The sequence below is a fragment of the Mya arenaria genome, chromosome 13, assembly GCF_026914265.1.
Source record: "Mya arenaria isolate MELC-2E11 chromosome 13, ASM2691426v1".
Classification (NCBI taxonomy): Eukaryota; Metazoa; Mollusca; class Bivalvia; order Myida; family Myidae; genus Mya; species Mya arenaria.
This window is the reverse complement of record NC_069134.1, coordinates 4,887,553-4,907,448: the sequence shown is the minus strand read 5'-3', so window position 1 is coordinate 4,907,448 and position 19,896 is coordinate 4,887,553. Positions and strand designations below refer to the sequence as shown.

Here is a 19,896-nt window from a genome sequence, read left to right as displayed (position 1 = left end):
GTATTTACTGAACTAGCGTACAATTTCGATGTCATTGTACATTTTATGCGGAATTTTGATACTAAGTTGTTGGTTTTTCAATCCATGAAAAATATCATTACCAATATGTGTACACTGATTTTGTTTCTTAGTTAATAAAGTACGAAACTGTGTTGTTTTAGTGAACAATGATTTATAAAATTTCGCCTAATATTCGTGGCCATGTTTCTCTGAAAAGTCTTTATATTACAATTGTGGCTTTTTCTTCTCTAACGGGTCATGGACGAATTGATAAGTCGTCTCTAGATGTCAATCAAACAATCAGTAGCGATTTATATAAGACTGGATAAGTTTCCCTTGCGTTATCTTTGGCTAGTTTGCCTATACAATCAGAAGAGATGGTCAGTAGTAATTATTGAATCAATCAATTAACATTTTAGCTATCTTTAACCAAACAAAAAAATAATGGATTTTTTCTGGATTTAGCTCTTGTCGATAATCATATGGTTCTAATTTGAAAATGAATACAAACACATCATGTCATTACCTAATGGATTAACTGAAACTTTTCGACAAATGATTCTGGCAAGCTTGCAAATTTATTGTGTTATGATAGAAACCAATATCGCAATTGTTTGCTAATAAATGTAAAGTATTTCCAACGTTAACTAGTATAATTCATCGTTTAATTATGGTCGAATTAGAAATATAACTAAAGAGTGGATTAATTCGGGCTATATATTGTTGGTGTAGTTTGTGTTTGTGAAAGATCTGAGGCGCCTGTTTTAACATCGCATAGTATTTCGTCCACACCTCTAATGCTAATGTCATGGGGAACAATCCTAACCGTGCATGCTATTTCCTCAAAGACATGGATGACGACAAACTCTACTTCTTTTATAATTTGTTAATTATAACAGGGGTTCTTAAACCTCGGTGTATGAGTATTGTTGACTCATACCGAAAGCAGGGTAAAGAGGCTAAGTCCCCTCTTAAATTGTTTCCAAAGTCAATTATCTAGTTTTCTACTGTTTTTGTGCAAATAACTGAAGAAAAAAAAACAATCAAGATCTTTATATGTCTTTTGATAAAAAATTCATTTGTTTTTGTAAGCAACTCGGCAATCAGATGAATTGCTTCTAAATTCAGTCTTCGTTTCGTGTTTAATGGAATATTTCTGGTTTCCACGGAAATAAGTAATTGACGTTCATTTGGGTAAATGATGCCATAAAAGACATGATGATATTGACAGTTATATAAACTGAAGTTGTGGGAAAAGCGAAAAAAAAAAGATCACAATCATTTTGTCTGAGAGAGCCAATATTTATGCGAAAAACTTGCTTTTTATCTGTGTATGCTGTGACCATATATTCGCGTTTGTGTCCAGAGCCCTCACCAATTTTATCATTTTGAGAAGGTAATCTAACAGTTATTACTGAAACATGATTTCAGAAATATACAAAATTGGAAAGAAAACAAAATGAGGCATTTACAAAACCAAAAGCGAACTGGCCAAGTCATAAAATCGAAATTGCTCATGAATGGAAAACAAATTGCCTTTATATGAAATATACACACTGCCAGTCTCTGAATTAACTGTTGAAAGAATGAACCAATATACACTGCATGAAACCTTTCCTACCATCAAATTCAACACTAACTCTGCTTTTGAACGGTGTCATATTTCTAGCTTTAATGTAGACAATTTAGTATTTTCATCAGCGATATGCAAATATTTATGCAAACTATGTACGTGAAAATGGTGGAGGACAAGCAACGACTTCTTAAAGGTTTAATGTTTATATTTTACATATAAGAGTGATGTAAGAGAACACTGATGACCGTGCGATAATTCTATAACTTAATCTTCAAAATGGTATTTAAGAAACTGTTTTAAAATGCACTAAGAATAAACACAAGTAATATATCAAAACTATTTTAAAGCACGTTTCACATTTCATTTTTTTCATTTTTATCGTTTTCTGATGCATCCATTTGGCAATCCATCATTGCAACATGTTTTGAATGCTCAATCAGAAGCAGCACTAGTTCTACATGTCCTGCAACACTTAACTGTTGTTTGTAGAGTCAATCAGTTTGACAAGGCTTCAAAAACACCAATAGTGATTATCCCTGTGAATGATCTTTACCTGATCTTGTCATGTGATTACATTCTGACAGTCGTGATGTTATGCCACGTTATGGCATTGTTATTAAACATTTAATGGAAGCAAAGTAATTGACACGTGCTTTTAAAATTGAAAATTAATATTTGATGAAAAAGAACGGTACAAGGAAATGACTTGATTTAATAGCACTCCACTCAGACAGAGAGTCATGATAAATATTTTACTGCTCGTGATACCTTACAGAAAGTTGTTACATTCTGACAATCAAAGGCAATTTTGAAGTTCTAACTCCATAAGATAATGATAATTAACGTACAATGGTTGGTGATAAAATGCAATACACCAAGAGCGTTCCCAGACACATTGTTTAAACTTTTCTTCAGTTTTAATTAAATGTTTTTGCTGTTGTCGTTTATTTTCAAATCATGTTAAAATTAATTACTTCACACACATATATGCAATATTGAATTGATAATAGCGTTGACCTTGTATCTGTTTAATACGAAACACAACAAATCCATTAGCGGTTTTGCCCCACAAAATTGTCCCCAGTATCATCAAGTCCATCAGACACTTTTCCAAGACATTTCCCCTTGTGTTTACTTAACACTTTCGCGCGGCTGGTTCGAACAGCAATACGTACTGAACCATTTGGGAATACGATTAACACTTTGATACAATAAAAGACATGGATACATTATAAACTGTAGCGAATAGCTCTAAAGGGACCACCTCATGGTCATCTCTGTCATAGTTTTAGACAGACAAACTTACAATTATAGAACTCAATTCTTTATTAATGCACATAAATAATTCAATGGTAAGATCAAATTATACAACAGGAACAAAAGAAAATTTCTGTCTGGCACAGCATGTACATGTTTGAGCATACTAACTGTAGAAAACACATTAAAGCACTTCGCGAACTCGACGATTAGATATAAAACACACAGAGACATACTTGAAAAAAAACGAACTTCAAAAAATCTAATTATTGAATTAGAATAATGCAAAGTTTAGCAAATATGTACTTCATTAAACTACTTAATGGCATGGAAACATCATCGGCTCAATTGAAGTTGTAGAATGCTTTTATTACGGCTTTTCCCAAACACATAAAATCATATTGATGCTAATTGTCTATGGATAACCGCATATGAACGTTCGCCTAAAAAATACACGATACTAGAGGATTATATTGCTAATGTTTTGAGGAGAATCAAGAGGAAGAACAGCGAAATAACCGAATGAATTTGATTCTGTTTGGTATGTATCTAAACTTGAGAGATGTTCCGTTCTTAGTGCTATATAAACTTCACAGAGCCCAAAGACCAAATATCACTACAACCTTTTTATAGTTTGTTGTTGTTTTAATTTGGGGATGTTTTTACGACACTGAAATTTATAAGAATCTGTTTCAGAATTAAAAAGTTCCTTTCAAAACAAGGTTCATTCAATTGTATACAACAAAATATAAGGATGAATATAGCATTATTACATAACCAAACTTTCATCCCTTGGATTTTGTAAAAAAATGCAGAATCTTGTTATCTTTAAAACCGTCTTTGGCTGGCTCGGAATGTTCCGGCATGTGACGTCTTTTTCTTCAATAATTCTAAAGAGGTAATCATTGTGAAGAAAGGTTAGGAGAATACACGTCGTTTTTATTTTTAAAAATGTTTTTCTTTATTTGTTCCCAAATCTAGTACAATTGTGCTTTTTGTTATGAAACTCTATGATCACACAATCTAAAACCTTTATTTTCTAAGGCAGACTGTGTGTGATACTTCTAGTTTCAAACAAAAACTGCATCGTATCTTTGAAAAGTTTTGCATTAGGTACCCTGAATTATTTTCCTCCGTCTGCAGATAGAGTTGGGTTCTCTCATCATTGAAGTACTTGGGGTTTACCTATTAGTTTATTAGTATTTGTTTTATTATGTTAATGCCTACTTTGATAAGATTAACCTTATGCGTTTTTTCTTCATATGCACTGTATATTGGGGCCATTTTCTTAACTAAGTTCATTGGAATCAAATACTATAAACATTTGACAAACGATCAATCAAATAAACGCACTCGCTATTGCTCTATTCATATCAATAATATCTACAAAACTATTTGCATATATTTTCATCTCAACTTCTATTCATTAAATGAACGGCCTTTCAACAATTGCGGTAATTATCCGATGAACGCAACATCACCGGATTTGCGAATGATCGCGTATAAATATACATGTACATTGAAAATTGTTAATCTTGTTATTTTTTTAATTGTGTAAGCAGGCCACGAAAAACTCAAATCAATATGTTGAAAATACATTATTTATTATTTGTTATAATATTGTTGTCACTAGCGTTTCAATGTTACGTTAGATATGAACCGTCAAGTTGTTTATTTTTTCCCACGTTATGTTACGGGATCATGTGACAAACTGTTTCCGGTTAGGTTCGGGACATTCTATTTACATAATGGGTTAGGAAGAATTACTGAAATGATTTTCTTACATGAAATATATTACTTTAAATAGACTTGAAAATCAATAAAGAATAATTGGTGTAAATATAAGTAATGAATCGCGTGATTGATGTCATTTTCGGATATATGAACGTCGTTGAGCTGGTTAAAGTACGTGTGTGTCTGACTCCTCGCACTTTAACCAGCCCAACTGAAATCATACCACGATAATAACATTAACCACGCAATTAATTTCTTAAATAAATGCACGTAAGATTTATAACCTCTGACGCATTCCGTGAGACCAAAGAAGTGCTCATGCGTTAGAACAGTCATTATCATAACTACGCATTGCTACGCATCAATATCTTGAAACATTCATTATCATGGCTATGCATTGCTACGCATCAGTATCTTAGAACAGTCATTATCATGGCTACACATTTGAATAATCAATATCTTGGAACAGTCATTATCATGGCTATGCATTGCTATGCATTGCTACGCATCAGTATCTTGTAACAGTCAATATCATTGCTACACATTTGAATAATCAGTATCTTGGACAGGTCAGTAGCGTCCTAACTTATCGGAAAGGTCAGAATTGTGATTTCACATTGAAATATCAGTTTTGTGGTTCGCATTAGAAAGGTCAGCATCGTGTTTTGTGTTGAATTGGTCAGTATCAAGCTCCGCCTTGGAAAGGTCAGTATCGTTAGCAACAATCAGTGATTTAAAAAAAAAATCAAATCCAGCTTAATGTTTCAGATAGATATAACCATACTTATAACAAAAATGTATACTTTTAATATGTTATGTCAAAGCACATAGAATTTAACAACTCCAGATTATGCAAAAAAATCAACATTCGGAAAGTCACTTTTTTCACTTTTCACAAAAAGCTGACCCAAGTTTTTTATTCCACTCTAGAATGTTTTTCCAGTGCACAATTCACTCCTGACTGCTTCTATAACCATCACTGACCTATCCTGTATCTTGTATTGGACCAAGCAACTTCTTAGTATGCTGCTAAGATGAATCGAAGTGCGCCGCGCCAAGACAGAAATACCTGAAAATAGGCAAAACATACATATAAGACATTAATATGGGGAAAAATGTTTATCACATTATATTTTACATTACTTTTATATAAATACATATTAAACTGACCTATCCCGTATCTTGTATTGGACCAGGCAACTTCTTAGTATGCTGCTAAGATGAATCGAAGTGCGCCGCGCCAAGACAGAAATACCTGAAAATAGGCAAAACATACATATAAGACATTTATATGGGAAAAAAATGTTCATCACATTATATTTTACATTAGTTTTATAAAAATACATATTAAACAGGTTAGTTTCTCAATTATGAAATGATAATGCACTGCAATATAATGTCAGGTTAGAAGCTATGAAGTTACCCCATAAACCAACTGTTAATATAATTCTGAACATAAACTGAAGAGTTGTTAGCATGTGTTATTATTTTACATTATCTACAGAAAATAAACCGAAATAGCAAGCATTATTAGGTTTAGAACCAAAGAATGGAATGTGATATTTGTCATTTAGTATGTAAAAAAACTGCCTTATGTTTTATACAAAAATAATTAACTTTTCTTAACTAAAACTCGGAAACTAATCTACTGTTATAGGCAAGCAACATTTGTTAACATTATAAAGCATCTAAACTTAACAACATGCTACATGCTTTTAGTATTAACTTAACAATGAAACATGAATGCTTTTAGTATTAACTTAACAATGAAACATGAATGCTTTTAGTATTAACTTAACAATGAAACATGAGTGCCTTTTAATAGTATTAACTTAACAATGAAACATGATTGATGAGGGATGAGATGAGAGTGTTAAACTGGCACCTGAAAATAATAAATGTTAATGGAAAGTTAACACTCTCCCTCAGACACAGAGGATTTCAACTGGAACATGTGCACTGTTAAATGTGTCTTACATGTAAATAATGTGGATTATGCCAACACCAGTTTCTATGTCAATATCTGAAAAGCTCAAATAATCTTCATTGAACTTTAAATACTGCTTAAGCTGATCTTTTATAAATAGCACAATTATTCTACCACAAGCTGCAAATCACCTTGTTTGTAATCCTGACATAAGTTATATGCATAAATAGCATCATCATTGTCATATTTAACATTATACCATTCTCCAAAGCTGGGAACCACTGATATAACAAATCCTTTATATTCTTTGCCATCACTAAATTTATGTTTAATCTGTTTCCCCACAAGCAGCGGAACACCTTCTTCTACTTTCTCTGCTGTTGCCCCCTGGAGACAGTCTTGTATTAAGGTCAGAACATTCTTTTTTAATTCATCAACATGTAATGCATTGTATTTTCCATCTGTTCCCTTTCTCGTGAAATTGAACACTTTTGAATCTTCATGTTTTTGCTTTAATACTGTCTTTCGGAACCTTAATTGTGATTTAAGAGCAGAACGCTTTTCATTGTCATTTGAAAATCTCTGTAACGCTTCATTAACCTGGGCTTCACTTTGCCATAATCCATAAAAACACACTGCATTTGTCATTTTTTCCATGCCCTGCAACATTTTCCTTTCCGTTTCCTGAAGTTTTCTTCTTTGCGTCTCCTGTATTTCTAGCCTTTTAATTTCAATTTCTTTCAATCTGACTTTAAACTTATCTCTGATTGCTTTTCCCTCTATTCTTGCATTATTTAATAGTTGTTCTCTTTCATCCTCATTCAAAGCAGTCAGCCATTCCCTTGTCTTATTATGTGAAAACATTAAGTATGATTCATTGGTAAGTAGTGTCGCATTCGGTCTGTAGCGCAGAAGCTGATCTAATTGTCCAAACACGAACTCCGGTAGCTTGTTGTGTTTCATAGCAGACTTTGTTTCAGCAACTACTTGCTCAGTTGGATTAAAGAATATTCCACCTGGAAGATGATCTGCTACCATTCTATTTAGTAGTTCTGACATTGATAGAAATAGACCTTGTAACATCGGGCACAGCACTTCATTTAAAGAATCGTAGCGCTTTCGTTTCTTCATCATCCTTGACAACTGAGTTGAAAGGACTTGCCTCTCCCCTTATAAATTTGCCAATCAGATCAATATCAACCGCACCTTTCATCAAGAAATCAACCAATTGCTTATAATAAATGTTCATTTCAAGAATGTGACCTGGCGCTTCAAGAAGATTCCATAAGGGACCTGTTATAAGCTTAGAGATGAGTCCAAACGCATTCAATCCAGCCAATAGAAGGTCTTCTTTAATGTCAAGTAATACAGCTTTTAATAAGTCATTGCTGGCACCATGTACTTTATCAAGAAATTCTGCAATGTCTTTGCGGTGGTAAAATATAGCAGAGGCTAGGCTAAACACTAAATTAAACCTGTTGTGTTTAAACCGAATGATTGTATTCTTCTCATTTCTTGACTTAAGATAGGTAGACCATGGCAAGCTTACACCATTCTTTTCATCCTGTCCAACAGCAAAGCTTTTCGATGATGTTCTTAGGAGACGCAAGGTACCACTTTCACTTCGGTGATACCTTTTCAGCTCTGGTTTCTTCCCTGATCCTACATCATTTCCATCTAAGTAATTCTTTTCATTTTTTTTAATGTACTTTCACATGTGTCAGCCATACCAACTAATAAATGAAGTCCACAGTAGAAGTTATTCATTTTAGAACAAAGTTTCTTTTCTTGTTCACTTAACATCTCCCAGTTATCAATGACTTCAGGCAAAATTTCATTCCTGAACTGTTCTAGTAGAACATTGAAATGTTTTTCAGTTGATGCCCTATCAGATATTGTGTCTCTGATATTACAAAGGATGATATGACCGATGTCTTTCACATTATCTGCCTCATGACAGTAAGTTTTAATGTCCAACAATATGTCTTTGAAAGTATCTAATGTGCTTTGACCACATTTGTCAACCATCTCACGCAGTCCTAATATATAAGAATTCTGGTCTTCATCGGTTACTATATATGTCTGCATACATTTGCCATATTTTCTAGTCTCATCAGTATAAAGCGTTGTTTGTTCTTTATCTTTCAGTACAGTTCCAAGTTGTTTTTGAGATACTGCTAACTTACTGTCAACAATTCTATTAACAGTGGCTGCAGATGGTGTCCTGTCTACAGTTTTTCCACAAAGTTTGGCCACTTCTTTAATAACAGGTCCAACTTTTTCAACAGGAACTTTCATATCAGTCAGGTTCATAAAACACATAGCTGTTTCATTGTTGTATTTATTTTGATTTTCATCATATAACTCTATATTCTTTGTGTCATTTAAAAGTCCATGCAAGGAGTCATTAGCTCTATTTGCATCATCAAGTTGATTTTTATTTTCCTCTGCAGCCAGAATAATATCTTCTTGAACTGTTAACATTTCTCTTAAAACATTTAATTCAGATTCTGCCTCCTTATTTTTCTCCTTTAACTGTAATTCAATGTTTTTCATTTTCATTGCTGACTGTTTGTATTGTGCATTTTTCACTAACTCTCTTGCTAATTTGTAACGTGTAAGCTTAGTTTGTTTATGACTTGCCTTAATGTCTTGTTTAAGTTGCTTGTTTTCCACCTCTACTATCTCTAGTTTTGCTTTTTTCTCCCCAAACTTTTTCTGTAGCCTATCTAGTTTTCTTTTGTTCTGTTTTGATTTTTCACGAAAAACAGAAACAATCTCTCCGTTTTTCTTTTAATTTGGTAAGTACTTTGGTTTCTGGAGTTGTTACAAGTTTTTTTCTGAACTTTGTACACTTGTTGCACTAGATGCTGAAGCACAGGTCTGGGATGGAATTGAAATTTTTTCATTCAAATAATTTAACCTAGATGCCCCTCTTTTAGTTTTACATTGCTTCAACCCTCTGTGAACTTTTGATAACAGGGCTTCTTTATTAATTTCATTAACATTTATATTAATAATGTCTGAAATCCAGTGATGATAATATTGTCCCAATACTAAACTATGGTCAATTACAAATTGATATAATTCCACTGCAAGTCCATTACAAAAGTCTGTTTCACCAACATGAGGTAAGTTAGATTTATTTAACAAAGACTCCTTTGAAATGTTATATTTTTCTAGAAATGAACTCATTTTGATACTTCTAATCAGGGTAAATATTGTAAAGTGGTAGATGGCCTGATATTATTGTCTGAGTAACGGACGACCCTTCTTGAAAACTGTAAACCGTGCCAGTGTAAATATTTCCGCTTATACATGCTATTTCCCCTGTTAAAATTGTCTGCGATGCCTGGTCAATATTTGTCAACTTAATTTTTTTCTGTCCACAACTATAATGGCTTAAAGGTTCACGTTCTAACTTTAGCCTATCACTCTGATGTTGTATGTCTTCTGATTTTTGTTTAGAACCTAGCTGTAGACTGCAAGGTGCACTCTCCAGCTGCTAAATTGCATGTTGAAACTGAGTGTCTATGTGAAGTTCAGTCCCAAGCTCAAGATGAGTGTCTATGTGAAGTTCAGTCCCAAGCTCAAGATAACAACTTTGGCTGTACTGAGGAAAGTTCACTTATATCTTCTGTATTACAGTAAGCTGGGCTTTGTCTTACCTTGTGTTCAGTGGTGCTAGGTAAGTCAAGAGACACGTCAGATGAAACTGTTCTTTGGTCTTGTGATGCCAATTATAAAGGTGTCAGCTGAGTTTCAGAACCAGAATACTGTGGCTCATCCCCTTGTGTCTCATCCAAATCTGAAAACTAAGTTATACAAAAATGTTAAAATAAATAGGTTCATGCAATAAAAAACCAACAGACCACCCAATGACATACCCCAATCTAAAACCTAGGTTTTCCTGTTGAAAAAAACTGGTTAAAAATTGACCGTTACATACTTATTATGATGAAAAATAAAGTGACTGGTTAATTTAAAGTAACAAAAAAGGGAATCTACTTGTTGTATGTGGTGCAGCCAATTCTAGAAATGCACCAGGAGACGGCGGCTGAGTTTCGGAGCCAGAATATGGTGGCTGATCGCCTAGATCTGGACACGGTGGCTGAGTTTCAGAGCTAGAGTATGGTGGTTGATCCCCTTGATCTGGAGACGGCGGCTGAGTTTCGGAACCAGAAGACTGTAGTACCTCATTCGAATCTGAAATCTAAAGTCATGCAGATTTTTTTAACATAAATGTTTGTGCAACATCTGAAAATAATAATATATATATGTTACAGATCTTGAATAAACTAATCACATATATTTTTCGTTGTTAAGTGTCTTATTGTTGTTACATTTGTATATGTCTTTAATGTGTGAACCATCATTTTCTGTCATTTTTTCTTGCAATTAAGCAGGCATTGTGCTTCAAACTAAATGTCCCCGCTAATATCACTTATAATGTTTCTATATGAATGTAATTTGTAATTTCACCTTCACATATGAACCAACAATGTAACACGAGGCGGCAGCAGTATTCCTTTCCGTTGATGAATCACTGTCAGGCTCTGAATCAGTTGTGAATAGGTCTCGGTCACTCATAATAAAACTCAAATCAAAGTTGAACCAGCCCGAGGCGGACACACTCTGTCACGGAGTCAGTGAGTTTCTTCTGAAAATGAATTGAATACAAATGCACTTATTTTTAAAACAAAACCATTTGTTAACTCAGTTATACACACTACTTTCAGGTTTGACACTGGAACCAATGTTTGTGCATGATAAATGAGAAGAAAGCCTTGCCTAAAATTAGTTTTGCTTTTTTTAGATTATATATTTAACATCGATTGCAAAAAAAATGTATGAAAAGTACGAACGATTTTGAGTACGAAAAGGTTATCACAAAAATGCATCAATTTATCAGACAAACAAATAAGATTCAATAAATGCATACATGCAATAACTCAATATAACCAACCTGCACCAAACGGCAATATTCTCATCTACCAGATACAAATCGCTGTTGCAATTACGAAGTAACACGCATTAATTTTTGTTTGCAATCGTTCCGGAAACGTCCACATTAGCAAGTGCTCGATTGGCAGGGGAGGTAATTTTATCCATTCTTAACTCCCCTCGCGGTCGCGCACCAATATTGAAAATAACCTAAATTCACATATATTACGGTTAAATACGGTGTAAATGTTACCCATTTTATTTAGAATAATGATCAAACTTCATTAAAACCACAGAAAGATCCGCGTATATGGCCGTTTTCAACAAAATCGCGATTTGTTTAGTTTTCAAACCTTATTCTCCCTACTAAAAATCAGCATTTATATAATATGTAGGTCATATACGCCATATTTGGACTTAATCCCACCCATTTATGCTAATATTTCATTTGGTTAACCTTTCTTCTCTTCGCATTGACGCGTATAAAATATGCTAAATTTTCGGGTCAGGTTTTAGCGAAAACACCGATTGCGCAATAATTGGCTTTGCACATGCGCGGTTGACGCTAGTATCGTGGTAACGCATTTGAACGATCAATATCGTGCTTCACCTTGGAACGGTCAGTTGTGAAATCCAATTCGTTTTTATTTCATCACATTTAAAATGAATGTCACAGTAACAGGATAATAATTAATAAGTAAATGAAGTTATGTGTTTGTGCAAACAACCATGACGTTACAGAAAGTACTATTCTACTAAAATTTTAACTTGCATGTTTTTATATATAAGAGATATGCCTTGTTTATATATCTCACAATGATTTATGAAACTTTTCTCATATAAATATTCTCTCCTTTTTATATCTATACCTTGAGTACATTGAATGCCAATTCAATTATTTTGTATATGAATATATATACTGCGTGCTATGAATGATGATGACTTTGCACGCTTGAGAACATAACGTAAGCGCCTTATTTATCTATCAGTTCTTTTATTTCTATAGCAGTTCTTATTTTGCAATGACAAAATCAAATTGATATTTTCACTGTTGTTATTTATCTGATCTGATATATCTAGAAAGTTTCGTATCCAATCATAGAAGTTACATGTAACAGTCTTTAATTCATGTTCAACATATTTTCATGCAGGCAAACACGCCACCGTCATTGTTATTAAAGGCAAGCAAACCAACAATTGGCAACAATAACAACATATCAAATCTTAAATGCGAGAAAATATTTTTTTTTTCTTCAAAACCTTTTCAATGCTAGTTATTTCAGCTAAATACAGAAAAAAGGTATCAACATATCAAAAAGATACTGAAATGAAAACGAACAGATCCCTAGTATGTATATACTCATATTGCTTTAGTTTCATACGCACACAAATCTCCTACACCGCGTATTTGACCATTAAAAGACTGAAGGGGAACAGGATGTGAACAAAGAAGCCTAGTAACGATACATACGTGTTTCATATCGGTAGGAAAGATTATTTCAAGCTCGTTATGTAAGGCATGAGCAAAGATTGCATGTCATTCCGTATTGAACGAGTCTTAGTGAGGAATTTTTCGTAGTTCTCGAACCTCTTGTCTATTGTTGCGTAATTTGCATTTTTAGTGTAGAGTCTGCCCATATCGTCTGATTATGTAAGAATTGTAGCAGAAATATCTTTGAAGATAAGCTTTTCACAATTCTGACAGTGTAAAATGTAAACGATTTTAAGGAAAATTTGACGTTGTTTAGGGCAACGTACTTTGGGGGATCAAAGCACAGAAGGGCCATATTTTCCAAGGTATGTGACGATCACCTGTGATTGGTTTAATAATCGGACTATCTGTATTAACAGATTTAAATAGCACAAAAAATCTTAAAACACCTAATAGCGGAAATCCCTCGGGGATTAGCTAAACAATTTGTATATGCATATTAAAAAAAAACGACCAAAATCACTTTTCTTCACAGGAATGGTAATATTTCGAAGGTGTAAAACTAAACATAATCCATTTAGAAAAGGCGCCACTATTATATACTGGCGACAACAATTACGAACCCCATAAAATGTGTTTTTATTTTTGGATCGTCTAACGTCCAGCGGAATTTGCCAACTGTGTCAACATATGCGTGATGTGGACTCACTTAATATCAATTTGTATGCATAGCGCGATAGGATTTATACGAGCAATTTTCCAAAAAGCCTTTGGAAAACGATTTGTCTGTGACAGTATTGAATTGCTTCCTTTCTATATTTTATACGTACGGAGCCTGAAGGAATGACTCTCTTTAAACAGGCATAACGTATGTTTATGAAGGATTTCACAGAATGAAATTGTGTTGTTAAAGAACATTTATTCAGTAACACAATTGGTGTAACTTTGCATAGCAGCCACTTGTTATTTGATACTAAAATAACGAACAACAGGGGATTGTAAATTACCACCCAGTGCGTCTTCGAGATATATTCCACTTGTCTCCTCCCGTGCATAAACATACCATAGTCATTCGTATTATATTCAATACAAGCTCTCTGGATTCGCATTTAGATCGAAAGATGAGAACGTTAAGATATAAGTGTATTGATGTTAGTATAACTTAAAACTCTTCTATCGCTAGGGTTAATTAAGTTGGTGAAAGGTTAATATCTTGCTATTCTAAATATAAATATATTTTTGTTCTTCTAGAAAATAAATAAGATAGATAAGTGGAATGTTATACATTCAGAATACCGGAAAAAAGTGGCAATGGATCTGTAGCGAAAAATGGGAGACAATTATTTGAATGATTCATACAAAACAACGGAATTTGAAACAATACATTGTGATACTAGTGGCACTGTCATGTCGTACTCCACTTCCGATGATGAGTATTATGACTTTTACGAGGACTATGAATACGACGCCGACCCCGATCACGTGCCGCTGGACCAGGTGATTCCAGTGGCCTTCACCTACGGCGTTACTTTGTTGCTTGGGTTGCTAGGTAACAGCCTAGTGATCCTGTCCGTGGCAAAGTTCAAGACCATGCAGAACGTGACCAACATGTTTCTGTTGTCCCTGGCAACGGCAGACCTTCTACTCGTCCTCATCTGTGTACCTGTCAAGGTAAGAATATGTATATGTATGTCATTTTGATTTATTGGTTTTGTTGTGAATTATTATTTGTTGGCACTTAATAATGCAAATGGTTTCACGTTAATCTTTCAAATATCATGTAACACCTTATCATTTATTTACCTCAACAGTAGTGTTCATTTGCATAATAGCTTCTAGTGATCTTTCATGGTTTACGTACACTTTTATTACCAGAAGATCGACAAAAAAATATATATTTAAAAAAATCTTGTTGTTTCTTGCAAATCAGGATTAAAGTTTATATAGAGTATTTTAAACTATTGTTTTGCAATGTAATGTTTTTTTTTTTTCGATTTTTGATTTTAGTGTTTAAATAAACCCAACCATCATACTAGACACTTGTAACATCTTATCACGCAATTTTCAAATTTCCACATTAACAGCTAATGGAATTTTGATTTCGGCTCGATTTTATTCTTGATAAGAAAATGAATTCACGGAAAGAAAGTAAACATGTCATATAGTAATGGCGTGGTATATCGAGTTGAATTGAGAAAGTTCGCGCCACATGCACGAGTATACAGCCGACGTTCATCGATAAAATTGGCAAAGAGATAATCGCGGAGATTTTTAAGAGGTCATTTGCAGGATGTAAAGATCATCAAATATCGGTAGCGAGAATTGAGAAAAAGATCCTTTCACGGACAAGAAATTCTTTCCGCTCTCGAGTAGACATTTTTAATATTTTGGTTTAAGTTTACTACAACATGAATATTTCAAACATTTGAGTTCATCATGATTCTTTTGAAATTGAGTTAAACAGTTATAGTTTGCAATAAGATTCACAAGCCGACAGATGATAGCGCTTAACATTCATAATACGGGGGTCAGTGGTTCGAGCTTTGCATTCGGTAAATTGTTTGCCGGTATACACGTCAAATCATTGGTACCGAGAATAAAAATACCTCAATACAAGTACGTCTTCTAACATAATCCGATACATCCGAACTTAATTATCAGTTTTAATACGCCCATCTTACGATGGCCGTATTATGGGAACACCCATGGCGGGCGGGCGGCGGGCGGGCGGGCGGCTCCACAATGTTGTCCGCTCTCTAACTTGAACATTTCTCATCCAATTTCCACCAAACTTCATGAAAGTGTTTGTTGGTGAAATATCTAGGTCAAGTTCGATAACCGGCCAAATCGCTGTAGGCACTCCAGAGTTATGGCCCCCTGAATTTGTCAAAATTGGCCATTTTAGCTTTGTCCGCTCTCTAACTTGATCATTTCTCATCCAATTTCCACCAAACTTCATGAAAGTGTTTGTTGGTAAAATATCTCGGTCAAGTTCAATAACCAGCCAAATCGCTTTAGGCACTTCAGAGTTATGGCCCCCTGAATTTGTCAAAATTGGCCATTTTAGCTTTGTCCGCTCTCTAACTTGATCATTTCTCATCCATTTTCCACCAAACGTCATGAAAGTGTTTGTTGGTGAAATATCTCGGTCAAGTTCAATAACCAGCCAAATCGCTTAAGGCACTGCAGAGTTATGGCCCCCTGAATTTATCAAAATTGGCCATTTTAGCTTTGTCTACTTTCAAACTTGAACAGTTTTTATCCGAATTTCACCAAACTTGCTACTATAAATGTTTGTTGGTATATATTCTTGGCAAAGTTCTATAACCAGCCAGGCTCTTCAGGATTATGGCCCTTGAATTGGTCAAAATTTGCCATTTTTGCTTTGTCCACTGTTTAATTTGAATAGTTATCATCTGATCTTCACCAAACTTGCTGAAAATATTTGTTGGTAAAATAAATCGGTCAAGTATGATAATCAGCCAAATGCCCCGAAGCACTTCAGGATTACTGCCCTTGCCATTTAAGCTTTGTCTACTCTCTAACTTGAACAATTCTCATCTGACCTTCACCAAACTTGCTGAAAATGTTTGTAGCTATAAAATCTTTACCAAGAATGTTTGCCGGTATAAATGCTTTGCCAAGTACACACTGATTGTTTCTTGGGTACGATTAAGGATGAATCATCTCTTGGAGACGATTTTTACATGAATGTTGTTTTGGAAATCCCGAACACGTTGATCGTCTTTGGGCATGATTTGGGATTAATCGTCTATATCTATAGACACGATTTTCAGGAGCCTTTTCTGACTTTGACAGATTAAGGTACTGAATTTCGCATCACTGAATTTCGGAATTTGGATACACAGTTTACAAGGGATACTTTTTGCTTCCACCTTATATTGATGGGGCGTATTTTGTGAGTGTCACTCTTGTTTTTTATTCTTTATTTGTATGTTAATAAAAGTAATTTATCATAACTAAAAGAGATAAGTCACCAAATTAGCTTCCCACATCCGTCAATATTTCAAAACAATGACATGGTAATTAATACAAAGTTTTGGATAGCTAAAAAAGCAATTATGCCTTAACTGTTTAAGAAACGGGTTTTTGTTTGATATTTCCGTTTTGACAGAATGAACTGTAACAGGCCGACATTTCCGGTAATCAGAAAGTTAAACGTCGACGTGTAGGGTTCGGGTATAAATAATGTCCAGGTGGATTAAGGATTAAGTGAATATAACACCAATTACAAGTTCCTTTCATCACATTTGTATTCCATGATACTGGTATAACAATCACAACCGTGTCGTTCTATAATATAACTGAACATACTGAAAATAGACAATGGAATAACAATTAATACATAGTTATAATTATACATTGCATGTTTATACTTTTACTATGTTACATGTTACTTCATAATAATCTTGTACACAAATAATACTGAAGTTGCAATACGTCTAGTGGCCGTAACAAGGTATAATGTTAAAATAGTATGAACTGACCTAATATAAACACAATAAAAACTTACAGGTATGTGGAACCAAATGTCCTATAAATCTCTCGAAACGTCTTCAATCTCACCCCATAACCGTGGTTTCAGTGTACTGTTAAACTGTAAATCAACAGATTATAAGCATGTGCAAAATGTGCAACAAAGACAAGAAAGAGACATCACTGCTATCTTGAACTAGTATTTAACCAGAACCACGAAAATACATGAATTGCTCCAAAAATACAACCAAAGCATTCAATACAACTCATTGCACCAAATGCAGAATTAAACAATGAAGGGCCAATACATACCAAATATCATAATGCTAAAACTCCTAACTTTAAAAAGTACAATACAAGATGTCTCCCAAAAGTAATGTTCGAAGTGAGAACATCTCACGAAAATCTCCGTGCGTGAAAACGCTAATTTCACAACATAATATTCTATCAAGGAAATAGTAAAAACGGCAAATTAGCACCGGGTTACAGAACGACGCAACGTAATTTGTCCAGGGCTAGTCACGCAAGCAGTGCTCCCATTATTTTCCATATTTGGTCACTAATCTTTACATCGTACCAAACTAGCGACAATTTTCCGAATCCAATGATTAAATGAAACTTTTTCAACAGTGTATATGTATAATAATTATATGGTTTATTTTGCCCCTCATATTCCATATTGGAGCATATACTTAACATGTAACTATTACTATAGGTGTGGAAGTGACTCCGTGTCTGAATTTCAGCTGTAAATTATATGTATATATATATAAAATAAAAAGTGTAACTTTTATTCATTTCAATCAATAGTTTGCAAGATAAAAATAACTAAAAGTTGAAGAATCTTACGATTTTTAACGTGACATGCTTGTAGACAGCGAATTCCGCTCTGCAAGGGCATTCTCAGCTATGTAACAGTGGTGAAACAGGAAGGGCCAATTTCAATGTCTGCGCGACTTTTAAGATCTATGGAACTCGTCGGGCCGTATGAATTAAAGCAGATATTTACACCAGTGTTATGCATTAACTTAATGAGAACACGAATAAAGCGGGGCTTAATTTGAATTAATCGTACTGAATAAAGTTAGAATAATTGCATTTATGCGTTTGCTATCAGTGTAACTTTTGTAAGGAGATTCCGGCAAGGAAACTGTTTGTGCGGTGGGGATTTTACAAATAAGGAACGCATCGTTAACTTTAAAAAATCGAATTAGTTTCGTAATATATGGACTTTTCAATGCATGTTTTCAAAATCAAGTTGATTCATCCGGTAACTGAAAACACGTTTTATTGTCTTGAGGTTATATTATACATTATATTCATGTATATTTGTCCAAATTGTTCGTGACTTAAAACCAATGTTCATTCCACGCAAATTTAATTAATATTCCGATGTTCGATATATATGATGCTGTTGAATATCAACCTTGTCCGATTTGTATTTTATGCGTCCATACTCTATCGTAAAGATGTTTTTGTTTTTAGTTTTAATATAATAAAATTACAATGCGAAACTTAGCAGGAAATTCCGATTTTGTAGGATATTGTATTAATGTACCTTTAAAAATCATATACCAATTTACAAATAACGACGTGACTAAATCCATTATCTAAAGTCAATGTGCTATCTTAGGAAAACGTTTTATACGTTCATTTGAAGTTTAAAAAATGACGTTATATGGAAAAATGATACATCAGGTTTAATTCCAAAAGCGTAAGCAGTAAAAAGATCTAGAACATTGATAAATAGTCTGTGAAAATTAATTCATCTATCTGGAAAATTAATTTGTATCTTCTTGTAGTTTCTCGCTGAAAGCAAAAGAGCATTTATTAGGAAATTCAAAATTCTAAGGTCCCTTTGGAATTGTTGAGCTTTATAAAAGATAATTAAGAATGAAGAAAAGGGCGATTTAATGTTAAAATACAATTAATGAAATCACTTGCTGCCTTGCTTCGATGATTCATATTATTTGTTTTTTAATTGATATTTGTTAAGATATAAACATAAGTAAAATAAGTTAAGATTTTTGATAAAGGTAAGTTCCAGGCTAATTAATTTCAAAATTAATTTGAGCGTTTAATGCTTTTTACTGTCTTAAATATTATGCCGGCTAAGATAAAGCTAACATTTTTCCGTTTTCAATGGCCGTGCTAAAGCCTCCCTATTTTATACTAATACCTATATTGGTACAAAAAGTTTGTTGTCGTGTGGGGTTTCTTGTCTTAGTTAATGGTTGTTTCGACTTGATCCACCTGACTTGAAAAAGGATATAAAGTAAACTTTTGCCTACTTGTAGTCTCCATGTAATTACCTTTGTTTAGTTATAACTATATGGTTGATAAGTGTTAGAATATTGATATTAAATATGTTTATATTTCGAAAGGATTTCACCAGTAAACTTTTGTTGTTGTCATGAGTGTCTCTTGTTGGTTGTCGGCAGGGTGGCGGCGTCAGTTAATTCTTGTACAGATAATATCTTAAGTACAAATAAATCCCGGAACCAAACAACACCCACTCAAGACACCATA

General features: G+C 33.9%; 2 long non-coding RNA genes across 3 annotated transcripts; both read right to left on the bottom strand.

Annotated features, from left to right (window-relative positions):
• Window positions 1-5,404: 5,404 nt before the first annotated feature.
• On the bottom strand, window positions 5,405-10,289 carry LOC128215573 (uncharacterized). 2 transcript variants are annotated; one of them, XR_008258040.1, is made up of 3 exons: window positions 10,163-10,289; window positions 5,738-5,822; window positions 5,405-5,636 (listed from the first exon to the last, which is right to left on the bottom strand). It is a non-coding gene; the product is annotated as an uncharacterized LOC128215573 (long non-coding RNA). The 2 variants fall into 2 exon arrangements; XR_008258039.1 differs by lacking the exon at window positions 10,163-10,289 and adding an exon at window positions 6,754-6,810 and having other exon boundaries at window positions 5,406-5,636.
• A 322-nt stretch (window positions 10,290-10,611) lies between these two features.
• On the bottom strand, window positions 10,612-11,548 carry LOC128213204 (uncharacterized). The gene is made up of 3 exons (XR_008257699.1): window positions 11,461-11,548; window positions 10,977-11,154; window positions 10,612-10,707 (listed from the first exon to the last, which is right to left on the bottom strand). It is a non-coding gene; the product is annotated as an uncharacterized LOC128213204 (long non-coding RNA).
• Window positions 11,549-19,896: the final 8,348 nt, after the last annotated feature.